The following is a 27,410-nucleotide window of genomic DNA, read 5'->3' as shown; positions in this document are numbered from 1 at the left end:
AGAGGAGATATTCGCGTGTGTTACCCAGGCCTCTTTACTTGTTTGTAATTCTTTATGTTGGTAATTCTTAAGGAGAAAAGCAAACCGAATCTCGTCAGTTGATGAGAAGAAAAGACACTAGGCCGGGGATGTGTGTATATTGTGGTTCTGTGTACGTCTCATACCAGCAGTCATGAGGATAAGCAATTGAAAAGACTGACAGGGACTTTATGAAAAAATTATGTGCTCGCAGGAGAATAAATTGGAAGTTTAAAGAGATGGGAAGTAAGTGAACGATCTTGATTCGTATGAAAGTATACGCTGGGGATTTTTTTTTTTGCTATTTGCTTTACGTCGCACCGACACAGATAGGTCTTATGGCGACGATGGGATGGGAACGGCCTAGGAATTGGAAGGAAGTGGCCGTGGCCTTAATTAAGGTACAACCCCGGCATTTGCCTGGTGTGAAAATGGGAAACCACGGAAAACCATCTTCAGGGCTGCAGACAGTGGGGCTCGAACCCACTATCTCCCGATTACTGGATACTGGCCGTACGTAAGCGACTGCAGCTATCGAGCTCGGTGCTGGGGAAATTAACAAGATTTTATGGGGAAAGAGATTGCGTTACCACACTTCCATCGATACCCATTAAAGTAATAATTATTTTACGGAAGAGAACCGAACAAGAAGGGAATGAGGGGTGCTGCTGAAGTTGTCTAGCCAGGCGGCTACTAGTTCTGACTGTCCCGGAATCGAGTCCCAGAGTTTTTGTTTGGGAATTTGAATAAAATCAATGAGTGAGGAGCCTGAGCGTTCCACTGAACTCACATATATTTTGGAATGAAGATCAATAGAGGGTACAATGCCAAACACTATTATTTGTTGTTACCGAGTGAAATGGCCGTGCGGTTAGGGTCGCATACCAGTTATATGGGAGATGGTGGGTCGAATCTCGCTGATGGCAGCAGCGAAATTGGATTTTGTGTGGTTTCATATTTTCACACCACGCTCTACCTTAATTAATGCCACGGCCTCTACGTTCCCAGTCCTAGCCCTCTCCAATCTTCGCGTCGCCGAAAACCTTCGATGTGCCAGTGCGACTTTAAAAAATTAGCAAAAAAAGAGAATGAAAAACACCTGTAATTTTTAAGAACATTATAAGTTTAGTTTCATATCAGCTGCCATATCTTAGACTGTAAAGTACACGAATCGGGAGCTTGAGTACTAAATGTTCAAATTTCGAATCTCAACGAGGATGAGAATGGTTATAGTGTTTCCACAGAGATTTCCACCCCTCCTGTTAAGAAAATGGCACTTAATTTCAGTCCTAGCAATAAAATCTACATTACTTTTGAAGATTCGTGTACATGTCTAGGAATATCTTTAGGCTATCAACACCGTACACTTTTTTTTTGGAGGAGAATATATGACATCCTATGTTATTGTGAAGTTCTATGTAGGATGTGTAACTGTAATTATTGGGATAGAAGGCTCGGGATGGAAATGACTGTTGCAGGATTTCCAAGGAGTGAATGAATTGAGAAAACGGTGAGAAACGCACTAGGGTAGATACCATAAACCTCGGTATTCCAATTTTACCTTCATTTTCTTATCGTCTGGCCGGTTATTAGGACATGTACACGTTCGAGAGTTGTGAGTGATGCAAAGACTAGTGTATGAAGCTTCTGGCTCTATGAGTATATGACCGATATCTTGGCCTTCGGACCTCCGGTTCCCGGGTTTGATTCTCTGCCGGATCGTCGAACTTAAATAGTAAACGATTAATTCTCTTTGCTGGGGAACCACGTATTTGTGCTGTCTACAACACTCTTGCGACTCGTATGCCCCTCTCAACAGTATCCTACACCACAATAACACGTAGTGTCCTATTCACAGCAGACGCCGCCCCCCTCTTCGGAGGATCTGCCATAAAACAGCTGTATCTGACTGTAATAGCCGTGCGGAATTAGTATTATTTCTGCTGTGGAGTGTATTGTCTATCAGTTGTGAGTTAACTTCATCAAGGTTACGTCAGTTCCTTTCCCATTTCCAGCCCCATTTAATACGACTATATGAACCTTAACAAACAAACACAACCTAAAGATAAGTTAATAGCAGACAAATTATAAGTACCCAAGAGAAAAGAGTAAAATGCCTCTCCTCTTTAAAATTAAACAACCGTGCGAGTTGGCCGTGCGGTTAGGGGCACGCAGCTGTGAGCTTGCATCCGGGAGATAGTGAGTTCGAATCCCACTGTCGGCAGCCCTGAAGATGGCTTTCTGTGCTTTCCCATTTTCACACCAGGCAAATGCTGGGGCTGTACCTTAATTAAGGCCATGACCGCTTCTTTCCGACTCCTAGCCCATTGTCGCCATAAGACCTATCCATGTTGGTGCGACGTAAAGCCACTAGCAAAAATTAAATAAATTTAAACAGCTGTAAAATTAGGTTTAAATATTTTAAATATTAATAATAGGGAGAGGAGAGTGGTTTCCTCAGTGGCTTAGTTGTAGGCTTCCTTCTTAGAAGGCCGAAGTTCGAATCCTGCTCAATCGTGGTTCGAGATTTCCATCTCATCTCGTAGGCTATCGAGATGATAAATGTGTGATTGGTACACTTACGGTAGCAAGACGAAGGCTCGATATCTCGTCACGAAGTCGACAATTTAAAAAATGATACTTCCATCTCTGGGAAGGCTCGTGTCTTTGGAATTTACTCAGCCTACCGTCTATCAGCCGTGAGGACCAGATTAATTCCCGTGGGCAAAGGCTGCCGGGCATAGAGATAACCATTTCCCTGGAATTACATTTTCACACCAGACAAATGCTGGGGCTAAACGTTAATTAAGCCCACGACCGCTTCCTTCCCAGTCCTAGGCCTTTCCTATCCCATCGTCATCATAAAACCTATCTGTGTCGATGCGACGTAAAGCAAATTGAAAAAAATTAAACTTGCACTTACGGCTGTCTTTCGGCCTTCTTAGAACAGTATAGCTCACTATACTACACAAAGCAAACATAACATGTGGCCTATGCCTACCGACAGTAAAAAAAGCTTAATTTTCAATGTCGCGTTCAGTGTTGTCATCTTTAAACTGAGTTCAGTAAAGGCTCGCTAGGGGACAGAAAATATAGCAAATTTATTGAAATCTATAAAAATAAAATATAATAAAATATGAAGTGTGAAGAGTTAGCTAGAAGGCTAGATCACCCATATATTAGCTGCCAGGTATCAAATTTAGAAAAGATAAATATATTAAATAACTTGATGGTAAACGAAAAAACTGGGGATCAGCAAATCTGAATAGGGGTTGGGGGAAGGGTCTCATACATGGGTTCGTCATCGGTGAAACCAGGTGATATGGTAACCCTACGATAGATACAACTTATATCCCCCCGGAACATTCAGCGTATGTGAAAATGTGTTTTCTGGAGGATTGAAAAGAACACAAAAATAGTATTGCTTTAAATCAATGTTCCGAAAATGGCGGACGTAAGAGAATTTCAAGGAGGGGTCGGATAAATTAATCAGAAGAGAATACAAATCCGGAAAATATGATCAGAAATGCGTTAACCAAACCAAATTTATACCGAATATTAAAGGAAAACAATATCAGCCGCTCCATTGAAGTTCTGTATACTTGTGAGATAAAGAACAAAACAAATGTGTTCTAAGAGTCATAAGATTTGTTCCCGTACATTTAAATTCATCACCTTTCAGCCAAATATCAGACCGTGTGGTCCCTTACAGTCTCAGACCGTCATTTCGTTGGACGTCCAATAGATTTCATATGAACTTTGCTCACATATTGGAGGATGTCTTCGAAATTAACCTTTGAAAGTCTATACTGAACCACAGGTTCAATTCTTACAGGCATATTTTTGTTGTAAAAAGTCAAGTAAATAAATGTGCGTAAAATAAATAAATAAATAAATAAATAAATAAATAAATAAATAAATAAATAAATAAATAAATAAATAAATAAATAAATAAATATAAAAAATAAATCGACTTACATGTTTTCTTAGACTTCCCTTCAGGTATAAACTTTGTATCTGAAGCAGCAGCATTGTACTGACACTTTTTGACAAATAAATTTCAGTTCGAATTTTTGTCTCAGCCACTGGAAAGTGTGGAAAACTTTACATATCCTGGCAGCGTAATTTCTCGAGACACACTAGCCACAAAGGAGGTGGCGGTGTGGAGCAGGAGAGCTCACACATTTACCAGCAAGTAAGACTACTCCTCTGGGACTCCAAAGTACCAACAAAGACAAAGCTGGTGATGTTCAATCAATACTTCATACCAGTCACCTTTTTACGACCTAAACACCCGCTCGAGCTCCTTTCTTTCTATTCCTCAGCACCGCACAAATAAAATTATTAGATCATTTGCGGTGAACAACGCCGGATTGTGGAATTCCCTGGCAGCTCAGAACAGAGAAACTATATCCTTTTCAAGATCTCAGTTCGCCTGCCGGGACTACCTGCTAAGGACAGCTGATTCAATGGCTGAAATATGAATGAGTGTGCGCCTGAGGATTGGTTAGATAGTTTTAAGAGCATTTTAGAAACGGGGCCCAAGGGATATATTTCATTATAGCAGTAAGATAAACATATTTGATTATAATTTGGTACATATTTTTAATTGGGTTTTGATTTTATTTCATTCTTAGAATTCATTAGGATGATGTATACCACTTTTTGATCTATTGCAGTATTTAGTTTTATTATTGTGTTTATACTTGCTCTTAAAGCATGTTCAAATTTTCTTTAATTTAAGGTTTCAATATTTCTCATATTCAACTTTAATGGTCTTAATTATGTGATGTTTACTTTAAGTCTTAAATTTAACTTAAATTGTGTCAGATTTTATTAATTTATTAATTTAGTTTGTAATTTACTTAAATTCATTTTTTTGTAATCATTTATTAAATCTTAAGTATTTTAATTTTAGTACTTTATTTTAGATTGTTTTAAAATTGTGATTAAGTTCAAGAGAGGGCCACAAGCCCTAACTATACCATGGTACAAGGCACTAATATGTAAATAAATGAGTGAAATAATACTGATTGTCATTCAAGCATACTACAGATGACCAAACATTTCCAAGGCCTTTACGAAGAGCTCAACAAATAGCAAGCGTTAGTTATATTTTACGATAAGTCAGGTCCGTCACTTCTGAACATACTCCATACGAAGAGCATACGTTTTATTCCCTCATATATAGCAACAAAGTTACTTTGTGCTGTTAACTCGCTATTTTCTTCTCGCTTCTCTTTGAAATTTATGGCCGAGCTGTATCGCATGTGAAGAGTTTACCACGTTAGCTCGGGTTATCATTGAACACACTCCTTGTTTTCCATTTATTCATGACGTATTTGCATTTATCACATGGCTCACAAATGGAATTCACAACACTTTCATCTCTAAATTAGCAACTTCAAAAGAATTCAAATCAACCTCAAGCAAGCCAATATTATTGGTATGTAATGATTTTAACTGTTACCATGCCCTTCATGGTTAATTCACCATAAATAAACACTCTGAAGTACATCAGAATTACTTCCTTCGCCTTCGTTGACGTACAGGGTATTTCAGGAAGAATATTTATTCTCATATTTTTTATAAAGCTTCCTGTTCCTTCTTCATGAAGAGAATTGAAGGAAATATCTAAAAATTAAATATTATTGTATTATTGTCTTGTAGTCAATGCCTTTATCATAACATTATACATTTTCGTGCAATATGAATAGAATTCTGACCCCTTATGGATAGTACAACCTGGCGTGCTCGTTTGGGTATTAGATCAATTACAATACAATTTGTTTTCGATACGTCGCACCGACACAGATAGGTCTCATGGCGACAATGGGACATAAGCGTGCTAGGGGTGGCAGGGAAGCGACCGTGGGCCTGATTACGGTGCAGCCTAAAACATTTGCCTGGTGTGAAAATGGTAAACCACGGAAAACCATTTTCAGGGCTGCCGACAGCTAGGATTTGAACCCACTATTTTCCGAATGCAAGCTGATAGCTACGTGATCCAAACCGCATAGCCACTTGCTCGGTAAATAACGTTTCAATAATTTCCGGAGAAATAGCCTCTACCACTAACCCGCGTCGGAAGTTTATAAATATTTGGCGATAAACAATTATAAAGCTGCACTCGTCTTTTGACGATTATCCATACAACTCAGTGGGTGACAAATCTAGTGACCTAGCGGACCACGGCAGTAGTAGAATATTGTTTTCCATTATAACTTACGGGTTGGTCATTGTCTTGCTGAAATATAATCAGAGTTTTGTCAGCAGGAGCAGTAGTGTCAGTGACAAACGTCTAGAACGTTCCCTTTGTGTGGTATATCCTCCTTCTAACAATTCTCTCTATGCCCTTTGCAATTGTGTTCCTCTGACGGTATAATTTCCAGAACGACTTTTTATATTCTCACACGCTAATGAGACTTCATTCATACTAATTATGTTAACTGTACGGCTGAGTTATAAAGCGGTGTCGCAATCCTAATGGCTTCAACAGACAACTTGTAAATAGCACTGGCATTTTCGCATAAAACTGCGATGTAGGGGAGGGTTGCTTTAAACTGTATAATTTTTCATTTATTTATATATATGATGCTTTTCAGCTTTCAGTCTGCAAGCCTCTGTGAATGTACTAAGCACCTCCAAAATCCTTCTATTTGTAACTGGCCTTGTGGCCTCTTGTCATTAAAACTGATCTAACCATCGTCGACTTTGTCCCCGCTACTTCTCTTACCACCCTTAGCCGAGTCTATTATTCTCTTTTCTTTATGAATGCCGTTTTAAGATCTTAATTATGAGTTAGAGAGTTATTTCAAAAGCAGCAACATTACCTCTATTAACTTTAAAGAAATATCCAACAAATAGAACTTCCATGACCGCTACCAGAAGTCCCACGGGATCACTTTTCGTAATATTGGCAATGGTAAAAAACTCTAAATTGTACCTGTTGGTTCGTAAATCGGACCACAAATACTTTCACTTACTATGAGGTGTACGCCCATCAGTCAACAACAATACATGCTTTTCGTTGTAGTGGTGGATACTGGAAATGAAGTGTTGTAGTCATATGTCAGAATGTTTCGACTTTATGCACACCTTTTCAGTTATTGTGACTATGCTTCTCAGTGCAGAAACAATAGAGGGATCGTTTCTCAACCTCTGCCCTCTTGAAAATGATCATGGATGGAATGCACTGACCAACGTCACTTCTGTCCACTTTTTTCCACTGGATGTGGTTCCCAAATTATTCCAAGTGGTTGCCCCCTTTGTAAGCTTTGCGAATTCTACGCCCATCTCCACATACCGTTTTTACAAAAAGAAAAATTCTCAGAAACAAGTATGTTTGAGGATAATGTAGAACAGATGAGAGAAAATTCACCATAGTAGAGTAACTCATTTTCACAAAAGGTAGGATGTGTGGCTAAGATAAAAAACGTCTTCGTCATCATCATCATCATCATCATTATCATCATAATCATAATCATAATCATAATCATAATCATCATTTTACATTTCCGGTTATTTGGATACGTACTGTTGGTGACCCTGTTTAAGGCTGTTTCAGTCCTTCGGATAGAGCAGCAGTAACATGGTAGGTATATTTACATTATTATTATTATTATTATTATTATTATTATTATTATTATTATTATTATTATTATTATACTAGAGGGATAATTATTGAGATACATTCTGATGTTAATGATGTCCTCTATTGCCCTTGCCCGATCTGCAAGGTCCATCTCTACGATGTCCATCCAGTGGGTTCTTGGTGTTCCCATCATCCATTTTTCTGCCTCATGCCTCTCCAAGCTAACATAAGCTGTACTTTTTAGAATTATCCTCATTATATGCCCGAACCACCTCAATCTGGATATGTTAACCCGATCTAACAATGATGTCTCAGTACCATCTCACCATGGCATGATATGCCATTCCGTAAAATTCAGTAGAATTACTGCCACGTAAAATAATTCCTGCGGGACTAAATTCAAGCATATCGGCGTCTCTGAAAACCGTAAAGAAACCGTTATAGGATCGTAAAACCAATAAGGTTATTGTTATGAGTCTTTCTTAGTGAGGGTGTATGTTTCCATTCCATTCCATACCATCTAAAATAAAGTACTAAAATTAAAATATGTAAGATTTAATAAATTATTAGAATAAAATGAATTTAAGTAAATTACAAGCTAAATTAATACATTTTTAAAATCTGCCACAATTTATGTTAAATTTATGACTTAAGGTAAACATCACATAATTAAGATCATTAAAGTTGAATATGAGAAATACTGAAACCTTAAATTAAAGAAAATTAGAACATGCCTTAAGAGCAAGTATAAACACAATAATAAAACTAAATACTGCAATAAATCAAAAAGTGGAGAACATCATCCTAATGAATTCTAAGAATGAATTAAAATCAAAACCCAATTAAAATATTTATTTATTTATTTATTTATTTATTTATTTATTTATTTATTTATTTATTTATTTATTTATTTATTTATTTATTAACTTTAGCAGTGGCGAAGTTAGGGCTCGTGGCCCTCTGTTACACTTAACCACATAATTAATCTACAGATAATACATATATAAAAGAAATGTACTATTCTATCATAAAATCAAAGATAAGCTAAAAATTACAGATTTGGACAACATATAATGAAGAAAGAAAGCAGAGTTCAACAAATAAAATAGAATAAAATTCGGAGCTTATAGATAATTATAATCAAACATGTTTATCTTACAGCTATAATGAAATATATCCCTTGGGCCCCGTTTCTGAAATGCTCTTAAAACTATGTAACCAATCCTCAGGGACACACTCATTCATACTTCAGCCACTGAATCAGCTGTCCTTAGCAGGTAGTCCCGGCAGGCGACCTGAGATCTTGAAAAGGATATAGTTTCTCTGTCCTGAGCTGCCAGGGAATTCTACAATCCGGCGCTGTTCACCACAAGTGATCTAATAATTTTATTTGTGCGGTGCTGAGGAATAGAAAGAAAGGAGCTCGAGCGGGTGTTTGGGTCGTAGAAAGGTGAACAAAGGTGAATTTTGAAGAAATATACAGCGGTTGGTTTTCAGCTAACACTCTAAACACCATCATTAAAATGTGTAGCTGCCGACGTTTATGAGGCTTCAGCCATGAGAGAACCTGCTAGTATGAGGTGATATGAAAATCACACCCGATACTGTAAATAAGTTGCAGGCAGGCGTTCAGTGTTCGCTGAAGTTTATGTGTTTGTTCTTCTGTCATAACAACTAAAACAACGTCACAATAATCAGGATCAGGGAAAACCAGTATCTTTATTAATTTGGCTTTCAGCTCATACGGAAATATATCTGTACGCCGTTTGAGAAGGTGAAGCGCTTCAAAAATCTCTCTACGGCTTTTTTTGTGATCAGACAATCAAGTGTTTCATTCATATTCATGCCGATGTTCTAACCGTTTTACTGTAGGGAATAATGTTACCGTTCAGTAGGATAGGTGGGATTGCTGTATTGTATACGTAGCATGGAATATTTTCCTTCTTAATCTGTTTACCAGGGTCTGTTTTTCCCTCGGACTCAGCGATGGATCCCACCTCTACCGCCTCAAGGGCAGTGTTCTGGATCTTCAGACTCTGGGTCGGGGAATACAACTGGGTAGGATGACCAGTACCTCTCCCAGGCAGCCTGCTATGCTGAACAGGGGCCTTGTGGAGGGATGGGAAGATTGGATGGGACAGGCAAGGAAGAGGGAAGGAAGCGGTCGTGGCCTTAAGTTAAGTACCACCCCGGCATTTGCCTGGAGGAGAATTGAGAAACCACAGAATACCACTTCCAGGATGGCTGCGGTGGGAATCGAACCCACCTCTACTCAGTTGACCCCCCGAGGCTGAGTGGACACCTTTCCAGCCCTCGTACCACATTTCAAATTTCGTGGCAGAGCCGGGAATCGAACCCGGACCTCCGGGGGTGGCAGCTAATCACGCTAACCACTACACCACAGGGGTGGACATAGCATATTTCGTGATCCCATTATGGTTGCCTGACACTTTCTGGCGTTTAGTATAAGAGAATTTCCTTGTGGGTATGTACTGAGTTCTCGGAGGTCATTGAAAATGAAATGAAATGGCGTATGGCTTTTAGTGCCGAGATTGTCCGAGGACAAGTTCGGCTAGCCAGATGCAGGTCTTTTGATTTGACTCCCGTAGGTGACCTGCGCGTCGTGATGAAGATGAAATGATGATGAAGACGACACATACAGCCAGTCCCCCGTGTCAGCGAAATTAACCAATTAAGGTTAAAATTCCCGACCCTGCCGGGAATCGAACCCGTGATCCCTGTGACCAAAGGCCAGCACGCTAACCATTTAGCCATGGAGCCGGACAGAGGTCATTGTTAATATCTTTTATTGTTCACCTACGTCTGAAGTCATGCGATGTCTATATATTTGAAGATCGTTAGCGTAGATGTGGTGTGCATTGTTTCCTATAATAGATGGTAGGCCATTAATATAAATACAGAAAAGCAAGGGGCCAAATATACTGCCCTATGTGACCCCATTATGTTTCATTTAGCATTTTGAAGCCTTGTCGTTCACTGTTACCCGCTGTTTACTGTCACTCCATTAAGAACTAAGAAACTTTAGCACAGCTAGGTCGAAATTTGCCAGTTCCATATTTTTTATCATAATCTGAATTTCTGAAGTGTCAAAGGCGCTATTGAAGTCAATAAGGATAAGTAGGCCATAGTGACCAGTGGTTTGTTCACAGTGTTTCCGATATATTCCGTAAACTTCAAAAGTGCAGTCGCGGTACTGTCACCATTCTTAAATCCGGATTGCATAGGATGCGAACAACATTATTATTTAGGAATTCCAGAACTTACTCGTATACCGAACGTTCAAATGTTTCAGAAAGCGCAGGGAGTATGGACACAGGATATAGTATTGTATGTAGTTGTACGATGTGGGCCTAGAGTAAATGTAGGTCTATAGCCGGGCTGAGTGGCTCAGACGGTTGAGGCGCTGGCCTTCTGACTCCAACTTGGTAGGCTCGATCCTGGCTCAGTCCGGTGGTATTTGTAGGTGCTCAAATACGTCAGCCACGTGTCGATAGATTTAGTGACACGTAAAAGAAATCCTGCGGGACAAAATTCCAGCACCTCGGCGTCTCCAAAAACCGTAAAAGTAGTTAGGGGGAAGTAAAAGCAAATTATTATTAACAAATATGTCAGCTTCGTGTCGATAGATTTACTGGCAGGTAAAAAAAATCCTGCGGGACAATATTTCAAACTTCGACATCTGCGAAAATCATTAAAAGTAGTTAGGTAGTTAGTGAGATGTAAATACAATAACATTATCACTGTAGGTCTACACAATTTTGAGGGTTCTTTCCTAGCATTCCCATGGGATGGGTGTTAATTAAGCCACAGAACAGCAGCCAAATATCAGCAGCGTTGGATATTAAACCAATCAATTGAAGCTTCCAAATCTTGTCGTGAAGCGTATCATAACACAACCGGCAGCAGGGTGATTAAAACATTTTTGTAAGTAGTTTAACGTCGCACTAACACATGGAAGGTTTTCGGCACCGCTAGAATGAGAAAGGTCTAGGATTGTGAATGTAATGGCCGGGGCCATAATTAAAATACAGTCCCAACATTTAAAGCCCCCATGGCGCAACAGCCCCGAAGGACCATGGCCTACCAAGCGACCGCTGCTCAGCCTGAAGGCCTTGAGATTACGAAGTGTCGTGTGGTCAGCACGACGGATCCTCTCGGCCGTTATTCTTGGCTTTCTAGACCGGGGCCGCTATCTCACCGTCAGATAGCTCCTCAATTTTAATCACGTAGGCTGAGTGGACCTTGAACCAGCCCTCAGATATAGGTAAAAATTCCTCACCTGGCCGGGAATCGAAGCCGGGGCCTCCGCGTAAGAGACAGGCACGCTACCTCTACACAGAGTCCCAACATTTGCTTGTCTTGAAAATGGGGAAACCGTGGAGAAGCATTTTTAGAGCTGTCAAGGGTGGAATTCGAATTAACCAACTCCCGAGTACAAATCTCACAGCTACGTGACCCTAACCAGGTGGTTAACTTGCTTGGTAAAGCATAAATTAAATAAATAAATAAATAAATAAATAAATAAATAAATAAATAAATAAATAAATAAATAAATAAATAAATAAATAAATAAATAAATAAATAAATAACATGAACATGATGAGAACTTGAAAGAGATGATGATAAAAATAATAATAATACGAATCTACCTAACATGTGACTGCTGCTTTATCCGAAGGCCTTAAAGTTAGAGCTGATTTGGTCAGCGCATTGATTATTTTCCGACTTTATTCTTGGCTTTCTAGTTCCGGGCTCCTCTTCTCTTAGTTGTTCTCACGTAGGCTGATTGAACGTAGTACCAGCCTTCAGATACAGGTAAAGTCCCCTGACCTAGCCGGGAATGGAACCCTGGGCCTCTCGGTATGCGGCTGTCTCTCTACCACTACACTTTTGGGCAGGCCAATAATTTTACCTAATAATGTTGGTCTTACGTCCCACTATTCCCTTTTACGGCATTCGGAAAGGCGAGGTACGATACTTTGTCGTGCAGGAGTTCTCCTCTGTGTTATAATAATGCCATCTGGCCTCCGGAGAGGCCTGGTGCAGGTCTTTTGAGTTGACGACTTATGGGCGACCTGCTCGTCTGTGAGGATTGGGCCCTCCCTATGATGAATTATAATGTTAAAGACGGCACATACACCTAGTACTGGAGCCGTTGGAATTAACCAATGCGTGTTAAAATCCCTGGCCCGGCCAGGAATTGATCCCGGGGCCCCTTGGAGCGAAGGCCAGCACACTAACCATTTAGCCATGGAGCCGGACACTCCTCCACTTTGATGGATTAACTAACACGAGAAGTGCCTTCAAATACTGGTATGTGCCAACTGAGTCTATCGGGATTCGAGCCAGCAACTTGGGATACCGGTAGTACCGGTACATGGCTAACCAGATATGACATACATCATATCCAGCCTTTTGACACTCTAGTTTACACAAATCGATTCCGCACGTTTTGCAGCCTGAGAATTCCTTTATCAGCATGAAGTCCTGCTCATTTAACATCATATCTTATATTGCATAATATAAACTTTATGTTATCTCCGCGTTGTCACTTAATATGCTTGTACGAGAGTCACAAAGTTCCCACCTGTACAATACAAGTTTCTTCAATTTATTTACATTGATTAGTAGTCTACACGTTAGTACTGACTCGAGTCAGTGCAGCAGGCTCCTAACAGCAGGACGTGGACAATTCGACTTAAGGCTGACGAGGACACATATTCTTTTCTACACCTTAACTTTTAATAGTCTGACTTTATAACAAGTTCACAAAAACGTCTCACATAACATAACCCAAGACTTAATATTTACATCTGCAAACACCAAAGGCTGCATTTTAATGTCAACAACAAATCTGGTTCACTTCAAGAACTTACGTCAAAGCCACATCATATGACCTTGAGAGGACATTTTCAACTGCCATGAACATGTCATTTTAGCCTCAACAAAGTTTTGGCTTATTGTTTTGCGCTATGATACCTTTTCTTTACAATGTTAAATCTTAATAAAGTCGTAGCTGATGATGTTCAATATTCTAGGACCAAACATGTACTAATCAATGTAAATAAATTGAAGAACATTGTATTGTATAGGTGGGAACTTTGTGACTCTCTTACATCATATCATTGGTTGACAGCCTGTGCTGAGACTTAAGAAAGCCTCTCATGTTTATTTTATTATTAAAATATCATTCCATACCCGGTAGGGTGACGCCCTGAAGTTATGAGGCGGGCTACCTACATCTTCATGCTCTTCATTGGGGAAAACTTTATATCTTCATCTTATTTCTTGGTAGAGACTAAGGAGCCAAAGGAAGACTGGGTACTAATGCGATGAGTGTGATAGTTGCTGCCATCTGAGGTGTAACGTGTAAACTGCTTAGGACAGCGCGTGTGTGCATACAGCATTGAGGTTGCAGTTAAACCACACCTTTCTCTCTTACATTTCATCAGCTAAGAGAACTACCTTCTTCGACTAAGTAATACCTGACTTATTGCTATCTAAATAGACTCCAACAAAAGCTATAGTTATCACTCTCGAGAGACGGAGATTGACGTAACGTTTGCACTAAGCAGTCAAATTAAATAGCCTTCCTTATTCTTCTTCCTGGAGCCTCCGTGGCTCAGGTGGCAGCGCGCCGGCCTCTCACCGCTGGGTTCCGTGGTTCAAATCCCGGTGACTCCATGTGAGATTTGTGCTGGACAAAGCGGAGGCGGGCCAGGTTTCTCGCCGGGTACTCCGGTTTTCCCTGTCATAATTCATTCCAGCAACACTCTCCAATATCATTTCATCTGTCATTCATTAATTATTGCCCCAGAGCAGTGTGAGAGGCTTCGGTAGCCGGCACAATTCCTATCCTCGCCGCTAGATGGGGCTTCATTCATTCCATTCCTGACCCGGTCGAATGACTGGAAACAGGATGTGGATTTTCATTCTTCTTCCTCTACCGCTTAATATACATCCTGTTGAGGTCGCGGGTGTGATATGTCTAATAGATATGGACGAGGCCCATTATTACGGTCGAATGCCCTTCCTTGACGGCAACACTATGTGTAGGGATGTATTCATTATTGTGCGTTTCTGTGGTGGTTGGTAGTGTGCTGTGGTATGTATTTAGGCGAACACAATCGCAAGTCTCCAAGCCAGAGAAATTAACCAGATGCCGGTAAAATCTTCGCCAGGAATCGAACTCGAGTTCCTCTTAGCCAATTGTGCTGCCCAGTTGTGCTTCCTCTCGAAACAATTATCATCACCTCTCAGCTGGGATCGAACTCGTAAACTTGGGAAACTCGGGTCTATGAGTCGGATACGTGGGGCAGGGGCTTTATTACTTTGATGTAGCAATGCGGTCGGTATATCTTGACGTCGATATTCTGGGTAAATACAGTGCAAGAATTCTGTTTGATCTTGGTAGTACGCTTATTCTATGTACAATTTTACCATTTTAAGGAGTTCACTTTCGTTTGTGAACGTTAAAAAATAATTACATTTCATTTTTATGATCTTGCTCCTGAAATGTCACTAGCTGGCCATTTTTTACTAGTCTGGCCGTTGGTGACGTAGCCTACAGTCAGATAGTCTTTTTCCCAAGGGTAGAAAATATATCGCCAGTTGGTCTTGAAAATGAAAATCTACAACCTGTTTTCCAGTCAATGTCCGGGTCAGGGCGAGGATAGGAAATGTGCCGACTGCCGAGGCCTGTCGTACTCCTCTGGGGCAATGATTAATGACTGACAGATGCAATGAAATTATAGTGGAGAGTGTTGCTGGAAAGAAAGATGACAGGGAAAACCGGAGTACCCGGAGAAAATCCTGACCCGCCTTCGCTTTTTCCAGCACAAAACTCACATGGAGTGACCGGGATTCGAACCACGGTATACAGCGGTGTGAGTTCGGCGCGCTGCCGCCTGAGTCACGGAGGCTCTCCAGTTGGTCCCATAAGGGTTATATATCGCGATTTTCCATTTTATGTGGAAACGGAACGATTGGGATTTGACTTTTCTTTCATTAATTTCGCGTGCATTGACCAAGATATGAACCGTGGTTAGTGAGAAGTCGCTTCCTTCCCTATTCCTTGTATATTCCTTCCATTATCCCCCTCCCCCATTAAGGCCGCTGTTCAGCTTAGCAGGTGAGGGCGCCTGGCCGATGTACCGGTTCCCCTTCCCAGTTGTATCCCCCGACACAAAGACTTACGCACCAGGGCACTGCCCTTGAGGCGGTAGAGGTGGGATCCCTCGCTGAGTCAGAAGGAAGAACCAACCCAGGAGGGTAAACGGGTTATGAAAGAAAATGATAGAAAAGAAGGACAGGGGAAAACTTCTATGATGACCAGATATTTTATTGGAAATAATAATAAAAATAATGTTATTGTTATGAATACTCCTTTGCAGTTTATTTTATTTGGGTCTGCTAATGAAATTTGGAATTGGGTTCCGCATTGTGCTGTTGCCTTAACATCATAAAGCTCAATGCAATTTTATAGATATTCTGTGCACTTTGAGACTGTGACACCACCTGCTCAAACCGACTTTGCTGATGAGCAGTTCCCGAATGAAGCTAAGCAGTTAGTAATGGCGTCTTCACGCTGGAGTGGGTTGCCGTGACAGTGGGACATAGAAAGTGCAGTCGGGATGTGGAGCAGTGTGCCAGCGACCAGCCGACCCACTCGCCCCACTCCCTTCCGCTCCAGAGCTCTTTCCAAAGGAGTGCACTTCCTTTTAGCATCGCACACGCGCGCACCCTCTTCAGGTCGTCGCGTTATTCATCGTGTTCTTCGTAACGAAGACACTTGACGAGTGCAGACGAAAATTGTGAGATTGAAGATACTGTTCTTTTCTACTCATTGAACACAACATCGTCTATTGTATCTTCTTGAAATGTTTCAAATGATCAGTGTTTATTACAGACTACCACATCCTTTCTGCGAACTTGTGTAAGGAAATCATGACTTCAACCTGAAAGAAGGAATGTCAACGATATCTCAGCCAGTAAGAATGAAGTGTCAATGCGAACATTCTCTTATAACCAGTGCCTTTTGAAGGTGCTCGAATACGCCAGCCTCGTGTCGGTAGATTTACTGGCACGTTAAAGAACTTCTGAGGGATGTCGGAGTCTCTGAAAACCATAAAAGTATAGTGAAACGTAAAACCGATGACATTTATTTTTCACTAGTTGCTTTTCGTTGCACCGACACAGAAATGTCTTATGGCGACGATGGGACAGGAAAGGGCTAGGAGTGGAAAGAAAGCGTCCATGGCCTTAATGAAGGTACAACCATCGAAAACCATCTTCAGGGCTGCCGACAGTGTGGTTCGAACCCACTATCTCCTGAATAGAGGATACTGGCCTCACTTAAGCGACTGCAGCTAAAGAGTTCGGTATTATTATTATTATTATTATTATTATTATTATTATTATTATTATTATTATTGTTATTATTATTTTATTGCAGTTACCTGAAGGAATGTCATGTTGACCGAGCAAATTGGCAGTGCGGTTAGGGTCCCACAGCTGTGAGCTTGCATTCATGAGATTATGGTTCCCATCCTCCCGTCGCCGAAACTCTTCGATGTGTTGGCGTGACGTTAAACACGTAGCTAAAAATGGCATGTTAAAATGAGAGATCTGCTCCTTGGTTAAATGCTCAGCGTACTGGCTTTCCTTTCAGAGGGTTGTGGGTCGATTCCAAGCAAGAGTAGATATTTTAACTGCGTATGGTTAACTCCTCTGTCTCAGGGACTTTGTGTTTGTGTTCTTCTTAATACATTTCTCTTACCGGGAGAGTTGGCCGTGCGGTTAGGAGCCTGCAGCTGTGAGCTCGCATCGGGGAGATAGTGGGTTCGATACCCACTGTCGGCAGCCCTGAAGATGGTTTTCCGTGGTTTCCCATTTTCACACCAGGCAAATGCTGGGGCTGTACCTTAACTAAGACCACGGCCGCTTCCTTCCCATTCCTAGGCCTTTCCTCTCCCATCGTCGCCATAAGACCTATCTGTGTCGGTGCGACGTAAAGCTACTAGAAAAAATAAAATAAAATAATTTCTCCTCACCTACATATAGGACACCACACTACCATCCACCACCGGAAAACACCCCTTCACATTGCGTTGGCTACATTTCGCCGACCGTAAATGCGCTTTCGATTAGCCGTTTTACTGCTGTTCTCAGGAAAGCGTGTATTATCCCGTGTGAGGATAATGGCATTTGCAGGTGTTAAAATATACTATTCCGTGTCGCTGGCCTTAAGCATATCGAAAACCTCTGTGGAACAAAATTCCTGTACACCGATATCCCTTAAAAACTATGGAATTGATGAAATATTAGCTACTCAAATAACAGTATAAAATATTTCCATTCTAACCCAAATCGGAATTATCAAATAAGCGAACTTACACCAACGAGCTACATAAACATCGTCCAAGTCTATTTGAGGCGTGGGCTACAAAGGTGTTGAAAGTTAATTTTTCCAGAACATAATTATATGCAGTAAATTAGGTATGAAGGGACATATTTACAAAGATTTGGAACCGTACGTTTATTTATGAGAGCATGCAGTATATCCGGCTTTTAAATATCCGAGCGAGTTGGCCGTGCTGTTAGGGTCGCGCAGCTGTAGCTTGCACTCGGGAGACAGTGGTTTCGAACACTACTGTCGGCAGCCCTGAAGATGGTTTTCCGTGGTTTCCCATTTTCACACCAGGAAAATGCTAGGGTTGCATCTTAATTGAGGGCACAGGAGCTTCTTTCCCACTCCTGGCAACTTCCTATCCCATCGTCGCGACGTGCGACGTAAAGCAAGTTGTTTATAAAAAAACTTGAGCTTTTTAATTGTACTGACATTCATCCTTATGTCTCTTTCCCTCTCCGCAAATCTTTCATGGAATTCAATAATTAAAAATGGGAGAAGCCGTTCATTTAAGGGTCAATAGTCAGCTACAAAAGGTCAGTCTTGATATAGGGCTAAACATTAAAAAGACTTCTGGTTGAATATTTGGTGTTTAGTCGTCAGCATTAATGAATCCCCCTGTGGCGTACGCGATAGAATAACATCAGCGGTATCCCCCGCCTGTCACAAGAGGCGACTAAAAGGGGCATCAGGAGCCCTCAGTTTGGGGATAGTTTGTTGGTGACTATGCTTCCCATAGTTGAGTCTGGCACTGCGTCCACTTATTTTCATCAGGCTCCTCACTTTCATCTTTCCATCTGATTCCCCTTGGTTAACTCTTGTTCTCTTCCTGCTCCGGCGGTATTAGGTTTCCGGGGCTTAGAGAGTCGTCCTCACGCCCTTCGCGGCCCTCCCCTTGCTTGAAGACCTTCTATCCTAGAAAGTAATCGGGTTCTCATTTCTGGTGTAGGTTGAGGCAATCCAGGGCAATGTGTCCCTTCAGAAGTTTCTCACGTCTTTCCGCGTGAGCTGAGCACGTCGTTATCTTGTGCAGCCTTAGTCTTAATTACTTGAACTCATCTCTCATTCATACAAATGAATATTAAGTTCACAGTACAGACGAAAATGAAAATGCCGTTCAAGTCGATATCTTGTATGATCCTTTCGTTTCGTTGGGAATTACCTCATTTCCAAGACCGTGTCTCTCTATGTGTCACATCTCGATGAACGGAGTTTGCTGCCATCCCACTGAACCAGGTTAAACTTCTTACAGTGTCTAATTTCAAACGGTCTATTTGCTCATAGCAGACAACATTAGTAATGCTATGATTCTGACATAATGCTTCTTAATGGTTGATCCCAAAGATATGCCAATTAAGAGACACGGCTTTTTAATTCAAGATTAACTTTAAGATTTCGTGCTACTACTCAGATCTGCAAACAATATTGAAGAATCCAGTGAATCATAATAATGATACGCAGACCTATTAATTTTTTTTTGCAAGTTTCAAGTACACTGTGTACTGATCAGTTGAACATTTAATTTTAGGTACCTGTTGAACGGAAGTATCTCTGCATTGGTTCATTTGCAGACTTACTTTGCTGTACAGAAGTGAAAGTTCAGGATATCTAATTTATAATTTAACTCGGACGTGGAGCTTAAGAGAAGTAGAGGGAGACCAATTCGATGACGGCTAGATTCGGTTTTAAATTATCTATAATTAAATAATGAAAGAGGCCGCAGAGATAGCTGCAAATAGAGGATTGTGGAGGCGCTTGCGTAAATCAAAGGAACTTGCAAACTGAACGCTGAAAGGCATAACAGTCTATAATGAATATGGACGTACAATGTGTATATTCTACAACATATTATTTCTTCTTATAGCAAGGGTTCCTTAGATTGGATGCGCAGGTGCTTAGGCGCTCACCTCTTGTGCTGAAGGTGGTAAGGTTGAACCTCAGAATAGTCGGTTGGCATTTTACTTGAAGAGTACGCGTAATAGTCTGCTATAAATTTTAGAACCTTGCAAAATTGCTTATTCCATTCTGACTCTCCTGAGTAATGTACTCTGTACCTTTATGAAGTGTGTTTAGCCTATTATTGAACAAAATAACGTAATTTCAATGTATATTTATCTTAAATCTGAGTTAAAAGAGATGAATATGAGACTTGACCCCGATACCTACATTACCCTGGTGAACAATTTAATTAGAGGCACCCGGCTAGTAGAATGCAGCAACTTTCGCTCTGATTATGGTAGCGATGCTGTGAGACTAGGACTCCACAAGATATCAGAAACATTGAGGAGTCATACTGAATCCTGACTGCTTCAAAGCCTCCCATAATGCATGGAGAATTGTGGGAGTAGAGCCCAGGGCGCATACATACCTCTTGACAGTATCCTAGATATGCTGAGCAGGACTGAGGTCGGGTGAACTTGAGGGTCAGGGAAACATTCTCATACCCGTGGACAGTTCAGTGAACGAATCGGTTACAATTCGGGAGCGATGCATTGAGTGCATTGTTTTACTGTATGTACAGGGCTGTCGCAGGGTAGTGGGGTGAACAAATGAGTTGAGCTTATCTGACTGCAGGATCCTGTATCGTTCGCCTATGAGGGACGGTGGCGGATGAGCAGGGATTCCATTTAATTCCATGTGAATGATCCCCGCAGACTGTTATTATATTCACCAATATTAACCTCAGCAGCAGTTTGTCTAAAGCCTACAATGTTGCTGCCATCAGATGGCGGATTGTTGTTAAGTTCGAGGAGTACATACTTCTGACATCTCATGTAACCCATTCCTTTCTACATTGTTCTCAGGTAAGTCGATATAAGTTATCAGATTTTTATTTATTGATATGATTATTATCTTCCGTGGATAATATTTACAAGCAAGCTCACATCTTTCGTATTTAGGCACGGAGCCTTCACATTTCGACACACCGCTGACACGGAAAAGAAAGAGGTTTAGGATGGCACTGGATCACGGAAAAATTGCTGCTGATTTGAAACAAAGTGATGACAGTGACAGTGATTTCTCTCCAGTATCTGAAGATGACCATACGTATAGCCTCGTATTTTGTAATATTATTCTGTTACTAAGAATAATATGAAAATAATTAACATACGCTTATCATATCCCCATTAGAACAGATCAATGAATGAGAAACTAACATTTACTTCCGGGGTTATTTCTTGGTCACGCACTTCTTGAACCGGAAAACTGCCACAGCGGTAAGTACATCGGAATGTCTCCTCAACAATAACGCACACAAGTGCTCCAGCCTTATTTTAGATTTCATAGCGGGGACTAACCAAAGTCAAATTCGGCAAGTCACCGGTGACCCGAACCGATAATAACTAAAGGCAGCATCGGGTCATCGGTTGACCGATACGACGTAAAATTAAGTAGTCGAAATTCACTGCCGCAGGGAACGTGTTAAGGTGCAGACAAAACATTTTCCTATTGGGAAAACTGGAAACTACGGAGAACCAATTTCAGAAATGCCGCCGGTGGGGTTCGAATTCACTACCTCCCGAATGCAAGCTGATAGATACGTGACCCAAACTACGCGGCCAGTTTCTCGTTCATATGTGCTTAGTACACAGTATTTTTCTTCCAGCTCGGCGTTATTAGGGCATCCGTGTTCGAGATTACTTTTCATTTTCTCCTCCTTTCATTACTCCCTTTTCTCGCCTCCTCGGCTAAATGTTTAGCGTGCTGGCCGTTGGTGTAAGGGGTCTCGGGTTCGACTCCCGGCGGGTTGGTTTTTTTAATCTTCATTGGATAATTTCTCTGGTTCGGGAAGTGGGGGTGTATGTACCGTATTCAGCATTAGAATTCATCATAGATAGGGCAGTATCCACACAGACGCGCAGGTCGCCTATACGGCGTCAATTCGGAAGACCTACATCAGGTCTCTCCGGAGGCTTACGCCGTTATTTTGATTACTCCATCTTCTCTTACGATATTCTTCTTCTCCTTCTTCTTCATTTTCCCCTCTGTTTTGTATGGTTAGCTTCACCGAGCGAGTTCGCCTTGGGGTTAGGGTCGCACAGCTGTGAGCTTGCATTCGGGAAATAGTGGGTTCGAAACTCACTGTCGGCAGCCCCGAAGAGGGTTTTCCGTGGTTTACAATTCCCACACCAAGCATATACTGTGGCTGTACCTTAATTACGGTCGCTTCCTACCCACTCTTATTCCATTCCTATCTCATTGTCGCCATAAGACCTATCTGTGTCGGTGCAACGTAAAGCAAGTTGTAAAATGTAATATCCTTATCTTCCTTGTCAATATGTGTTAATGACGACGTGGTTATGAACCTTATAAGAACATTCTTGACAGCAATGATAATCATCGACAGTTAACTCGTTACAATGATTATTAAACAATATTTTCATATCAACAATGCTTGGGTTTATACGAGACACCCTGTATCCTCACGCCTGTAGACAGTTCAGTGAACCAAACGGCCACAATGCAACAGTACATTGTTTGACTGTAGGTGCAGGGCTCCCACATGGTGGTGAAGGTGAACAATTGGGTGGAACGTGTCTGACGGCAGATTCCTGTTTCTTTCGCTGATGTGCGGCATTGGTGGATGTACCAGGGGTGCCATTTCATTCCATGAGAGTGTCCTCCTACTATTACATTCACCAAACTTACCTCAGCACAATTTCTTCCAAAACGCACCTATCTATAATTAAACCGGTCATCAGTGTATAGCCTAGTGCACACCCCGATTTCTCATGAACTTTCCACAAATTATTTCTCATTGTTTCCCCGTGATATAAGGAACAATCTGGTAACCAGAATAACCAAGAAACATACAAACAAACGAGAATAGAAACGTAATATACGTTTGGTAACTTTCAGGAATATGACATTGAGTTTCACTTGCCCTATTCCAATTGTGCTGATTCCTTTCCCTTATTTGTACCCTGAATGTGTAAATGGAAACCACGGAGCAATACCTTCAAGACGGCTGCCAGTGGGACTCATCAACCGATTGCAGCAAACTCGCCGGAACAACTCGCCCTGACAACTGCGCAATGCTGCTCGGCTTCGGCAGCCCGTTAATAAATAATAATGAGTACATAACTGTCAGGCTGCATAGCTGAATGATTAGCGTACTAGCCTTCCGACCTTGAGGCTCCGGGTTCGATTTCCGTCCTCGACAGGGATTATTGCATTAACAAAAGTATACCTGTGTCTCGGAGGCTGTATGTTTCAGTCGCAGTACACAGGATACGACACTCACCACCACATAAACACGCAACATTCTTCCTCTAATGATTAACGTCAAGAAGGGCATCCGGTCGTAAACACGTCCACATCTCTTACAGGTCCTGAACCCGCAGGCAAAGCGGGATAAATTTGGTGTAATAGAAACAATCCTAGTGGATTGCTGCTTGCTTCTCACCGAGGAATTCCGGGTTTGATTTCCGGCCTATGGCTGAGGGATTTACGAAAGGAAATGTCACGTCTTATTGCTGTGATTACACATAAAAATGCAGGCCCAGTGCCTTATGATTACACAAGTAAAAATAACGGGAAAAACTCTTTAGTAGGGAAAAATGATAATACAACGGGAAAGCGTTTGAGTACTTTTTAGAGAGGGGCATACTAGACCAGACTGGTCGTGGAAAATGGTGCACGTTGTTACAGCGGGTGTTCCTGATGTCCACCACTGGCGGAAATACATGCTCGGCACCTTCGGAGAAAATTCCCTTCAATCCGCCTCAATACCCGGTTGTTTTGCCTGATTTCCTGATCAGCTTTCAAGAAACGTTCCCGGAGGTCTTGCAGTTTTCCCACTTCTCCGCAGTACATCTTTTATTTCCTGTAACACGAAAATAAGTAATCTAATCAGCTTTGAAGAAATGTTCCCGGAGGTCTTGCAGGTTTCCCACTTCTCCGCAGTACATCTTTTATTTCCTGTAACACGAAAATAAGTACTCTAATGGGTTTAGATCGGGGCTTCTTGCCGGCCAGCCGATAGGGCCGAAACACCCAATCCGTCGCCGTGGATAGGTGGCGGCCAGGTGGCGGCGCACTGCGTTGGTGATATGCGGGATTGCTCCATAATTTTATAACCACATGCGCTATCGGGTAGGGAGTGGAACATCCTCTAATAGTAGTGATGGAGTCTCTGCTAGAAACTGTAGATAAGATATGTAGAGTCAGTCTATAAGGTAATGCCTCAGATCCTATGACAATGCCTCCCCAAAATCCCCGTCCACACATTAATGAAAAACCAAACCTGGTGGTGGGAACGTCTCATAACATAGGGATTGTCCTTCGACCACACATGCGTGTTGTGAAAATTGAATATGCCACTCGTCGTAAACGAGGCTTCTCATTAAATAACATGATTCACGAAGTCTTCGGGTTGAATATGGACGCATTCGCAGAAAGCGGTGCGCGGTCCCTAATCTCTCCCCGATGCTGCTGTATATGCTACGAATGTTGCCAGTATTCCCATAATGTTCCTAGGGCGGCCCAATGCGACACTCCTATCACTGATTTGATTCTGGGAATACTCCTGTTGGGTTCTCTGAATAAATTCTAATATGCGGTCCTCTGCACGAAGATGACGTCTAGGCCTTTCATATTCATAGCTGGGCATGCCATTTCATGTGTCAGCTATTCTCTGTATAGTTGCTACAAGACAACCTGTCGCTAGAAGGTACGAGAATGAAGTGAAGCTATAGACCTAGAAAGGTCAGACTATGGACAAGGATAAACAACTTCTCATAGGAAGATACGGGAATGAAGTGAAACTATTGACCCAGAGAGGTCAAACTATGGATTAGGATGGTTATACTCTCGCTGGAAGGCACGGGAATAAAGTGACGCTGTTGACTTAGAGAGGTCACATTATGGACAAGGACAGCAACATTTCACAGGAGAGACGAGGATGAGTGAAGCTATTGACCTAGAGAGATCAGACTTTACAATGGGTAGACAACCTCTCACTGGAAGAGACGGGAATGGAGTGAAGCTATTGACCTAGAGAGTTCAGATATTGGACTAGCATAGACAACGTCTTAAAGGAAGAGACTGGAATGAAATTAATCTATTGATCGAGAGAGGTCGGGCTGTGGACTAGGCTTGATAATGTCTTGTAAAAGGAGATGAGAAAGAAGTGCTGATACAATGTGAACAGGCGCGGTTCTCCACAACGCCACTCTATTTCCTTTTTCTATATTTCTTAGAACTAAAATAGACGTGAGAGGTAAGAACATTCAGACGTAGGGATCGTCTGGTGACGCGGACGTCATACACACCAGGTCGTCTGTCCTTTCTGCCCTACTAACACTAAAATTAGGTAAACACTTCTGGAAGTATTTTAAGATTAGCAAGAGGACTGGCATATACATGAAGCTCTCCTCCAATGGTGGAGTGCCTGAAAAGTATTGCGCCACCTCGGAAGGAGGATACGAATTTACTTTTTACGAAAATGTTACAAACTTTGACCTGGGAAGACTTGGGAGTGAGGAGACGAGCTGCTCGACGAAGCGGTATGTTCCGAGCTGTTAGATGATGTGGAATTACATTAGAGGACCATTATGCTGGAATGGCGTTTTGTAGTAAGAATATTCATAACATGAAGATAAGTTTGGAATTCAGTAGAGCAGATTGGGGCAAATATTCCCTGGCTGGAGGATGAAATAAGAATTGGAACAATTTACCAAGGTTGTTATTCGATACATTTCCAACTTCTTTGAAATTACTTAATAAAAGCGCAATAAACAACTGATAGTGAATCTGCCACTTGGGCGACAGCGCTAAAGATGATCTGCGGAGAATGATTGAGTGATTGATATGAATGTACGAAGATCATAAAATGAAGATAAAGTTGGAATCCAAGAGGGAAAATTGGGGGCAAGTACTCGTTTATACGAAGAATAATTTGCGACTGGAATAATTTATCAAGGGAGATGTTTGACAACTTTCCAACAATTCAAATCATTTTTAAGAAAACCTGGGTGACAGTCCTAAATGCAGATCAATGGTGACTGTGTTATCGCAGGCCGATATGGAGAAATTCTTTGTGGAAATCGTTCAGCGTAAATATCCTAAACTGCACGGGGTTTCTGTCCTACTTTGCCGTAAATTAAAATCATGTCCAAATATTACCTCGATCTAAACTTTGCCATGGCTAAGCGATATGTATTCACAAGCTGCACCCTAGTCATGTCCTAGTTGCAAATATTACGACATAGGTCGCTCCTCCCTTCCCAACGAGGCTGCCGAACTTGTCCACCTTGTCCACCGTTCGCATAATAGTAGCTTCGTAGCCACATATTCTTTGCTACCATTCAAGTCATAACTTTTAAATTTTTTACCGCCAAATGCATCGAGATACAGCAGAAATAATCAATAAGTATTTGTTCTGACACTCATTCCTGTGTTTGTAAATTCCATCGTCTTGCGTTTAGAGTCATTAACCTTTGACATCACTGATTTAATTGTGATATTATAGCGAAACTTGCAACATTATGATCCTCTATCCAATATCTATTACTTGTGCTAATTCGGTGCATCAGTTGCCTTCCACCCTGTATAAATGTGTTAGTCTAACATATGTTTATCACAATGCATGAAATTAAAGGTAATATAATAACAAGTTTTAGAGACATTTATACGACCAATTTGTAAGTTTAACTCCATGCATCAGCGGACCAATTCGCCATGGAATACATGCTAATTGCCATTTTCTACGGGCATGTAAAGTGGCGTACATTTCTAATGGGTTTAGCAGTAGAATGTTGAAGAGACACCTCTTTGTGCGTACAAGGAGCGCTAATGATTTGCCCCAAGCTATGGCACTCTGTTCTACTTAGTGAACAGCTCATAAACACAGCTTCAAACAATACAAAGTCTCTGGTTTATTTTAAAGATCATTGATTACAACACTTCTGGTTGCTATGGGACGAGTTTACCCCACTTCGACAGATATACAAGTACTGTAGTAAAATTCACATTGGTATCTAACAGATATTAGCTGGTTGACTTTCATCTTAGTGGCCGATGATTAAATCCTTGGGGAAGCATTCATCTCGAGAAGGGTAGGTGGAACACAAAACATACCAGATGTGTCTCAGTAGCAGGTAATAAGTTGAAGAAGAAAAATTGAAGAGGAATAACAGTAAAAATACCATCAAGACCACTATTATTATCAGGCATGTAAAGAACATCTATGTCGTATACTCCATATAACGAATATCTTTTCAATTGCACATTGAATAGGCTAGAGATCCGAAGGGAGAATAATGACATGGTATTTCTCAACAGAATTTTAAATGGTAATAGATAATTGTTTATTCTGACATCCTGGAACTCTTAACATTTTTATGTTTTTGAAGTCTAGAGCAGAGG

Source organism: Anabrus simplex, chromosome 2 (assembly GCF_040414725.1).
Source record: "Anabrus simplex isolate iqAnaSimp1 chromosome 2, ASM4041472v1, whole genome shotgun sequence".
In the NCBI taxonomy this organism is placed as follows: Eukaryota; Metazoa; Arthropoda; class Insecta; order Orthoptera; family Tettigoniidae; genus Anabrus; species Anabrus simplex.
The sequence above is the reverse complement of the archived record's forward strand: the minus strand, read 5'-3'. Positions refer to the sequence as shown.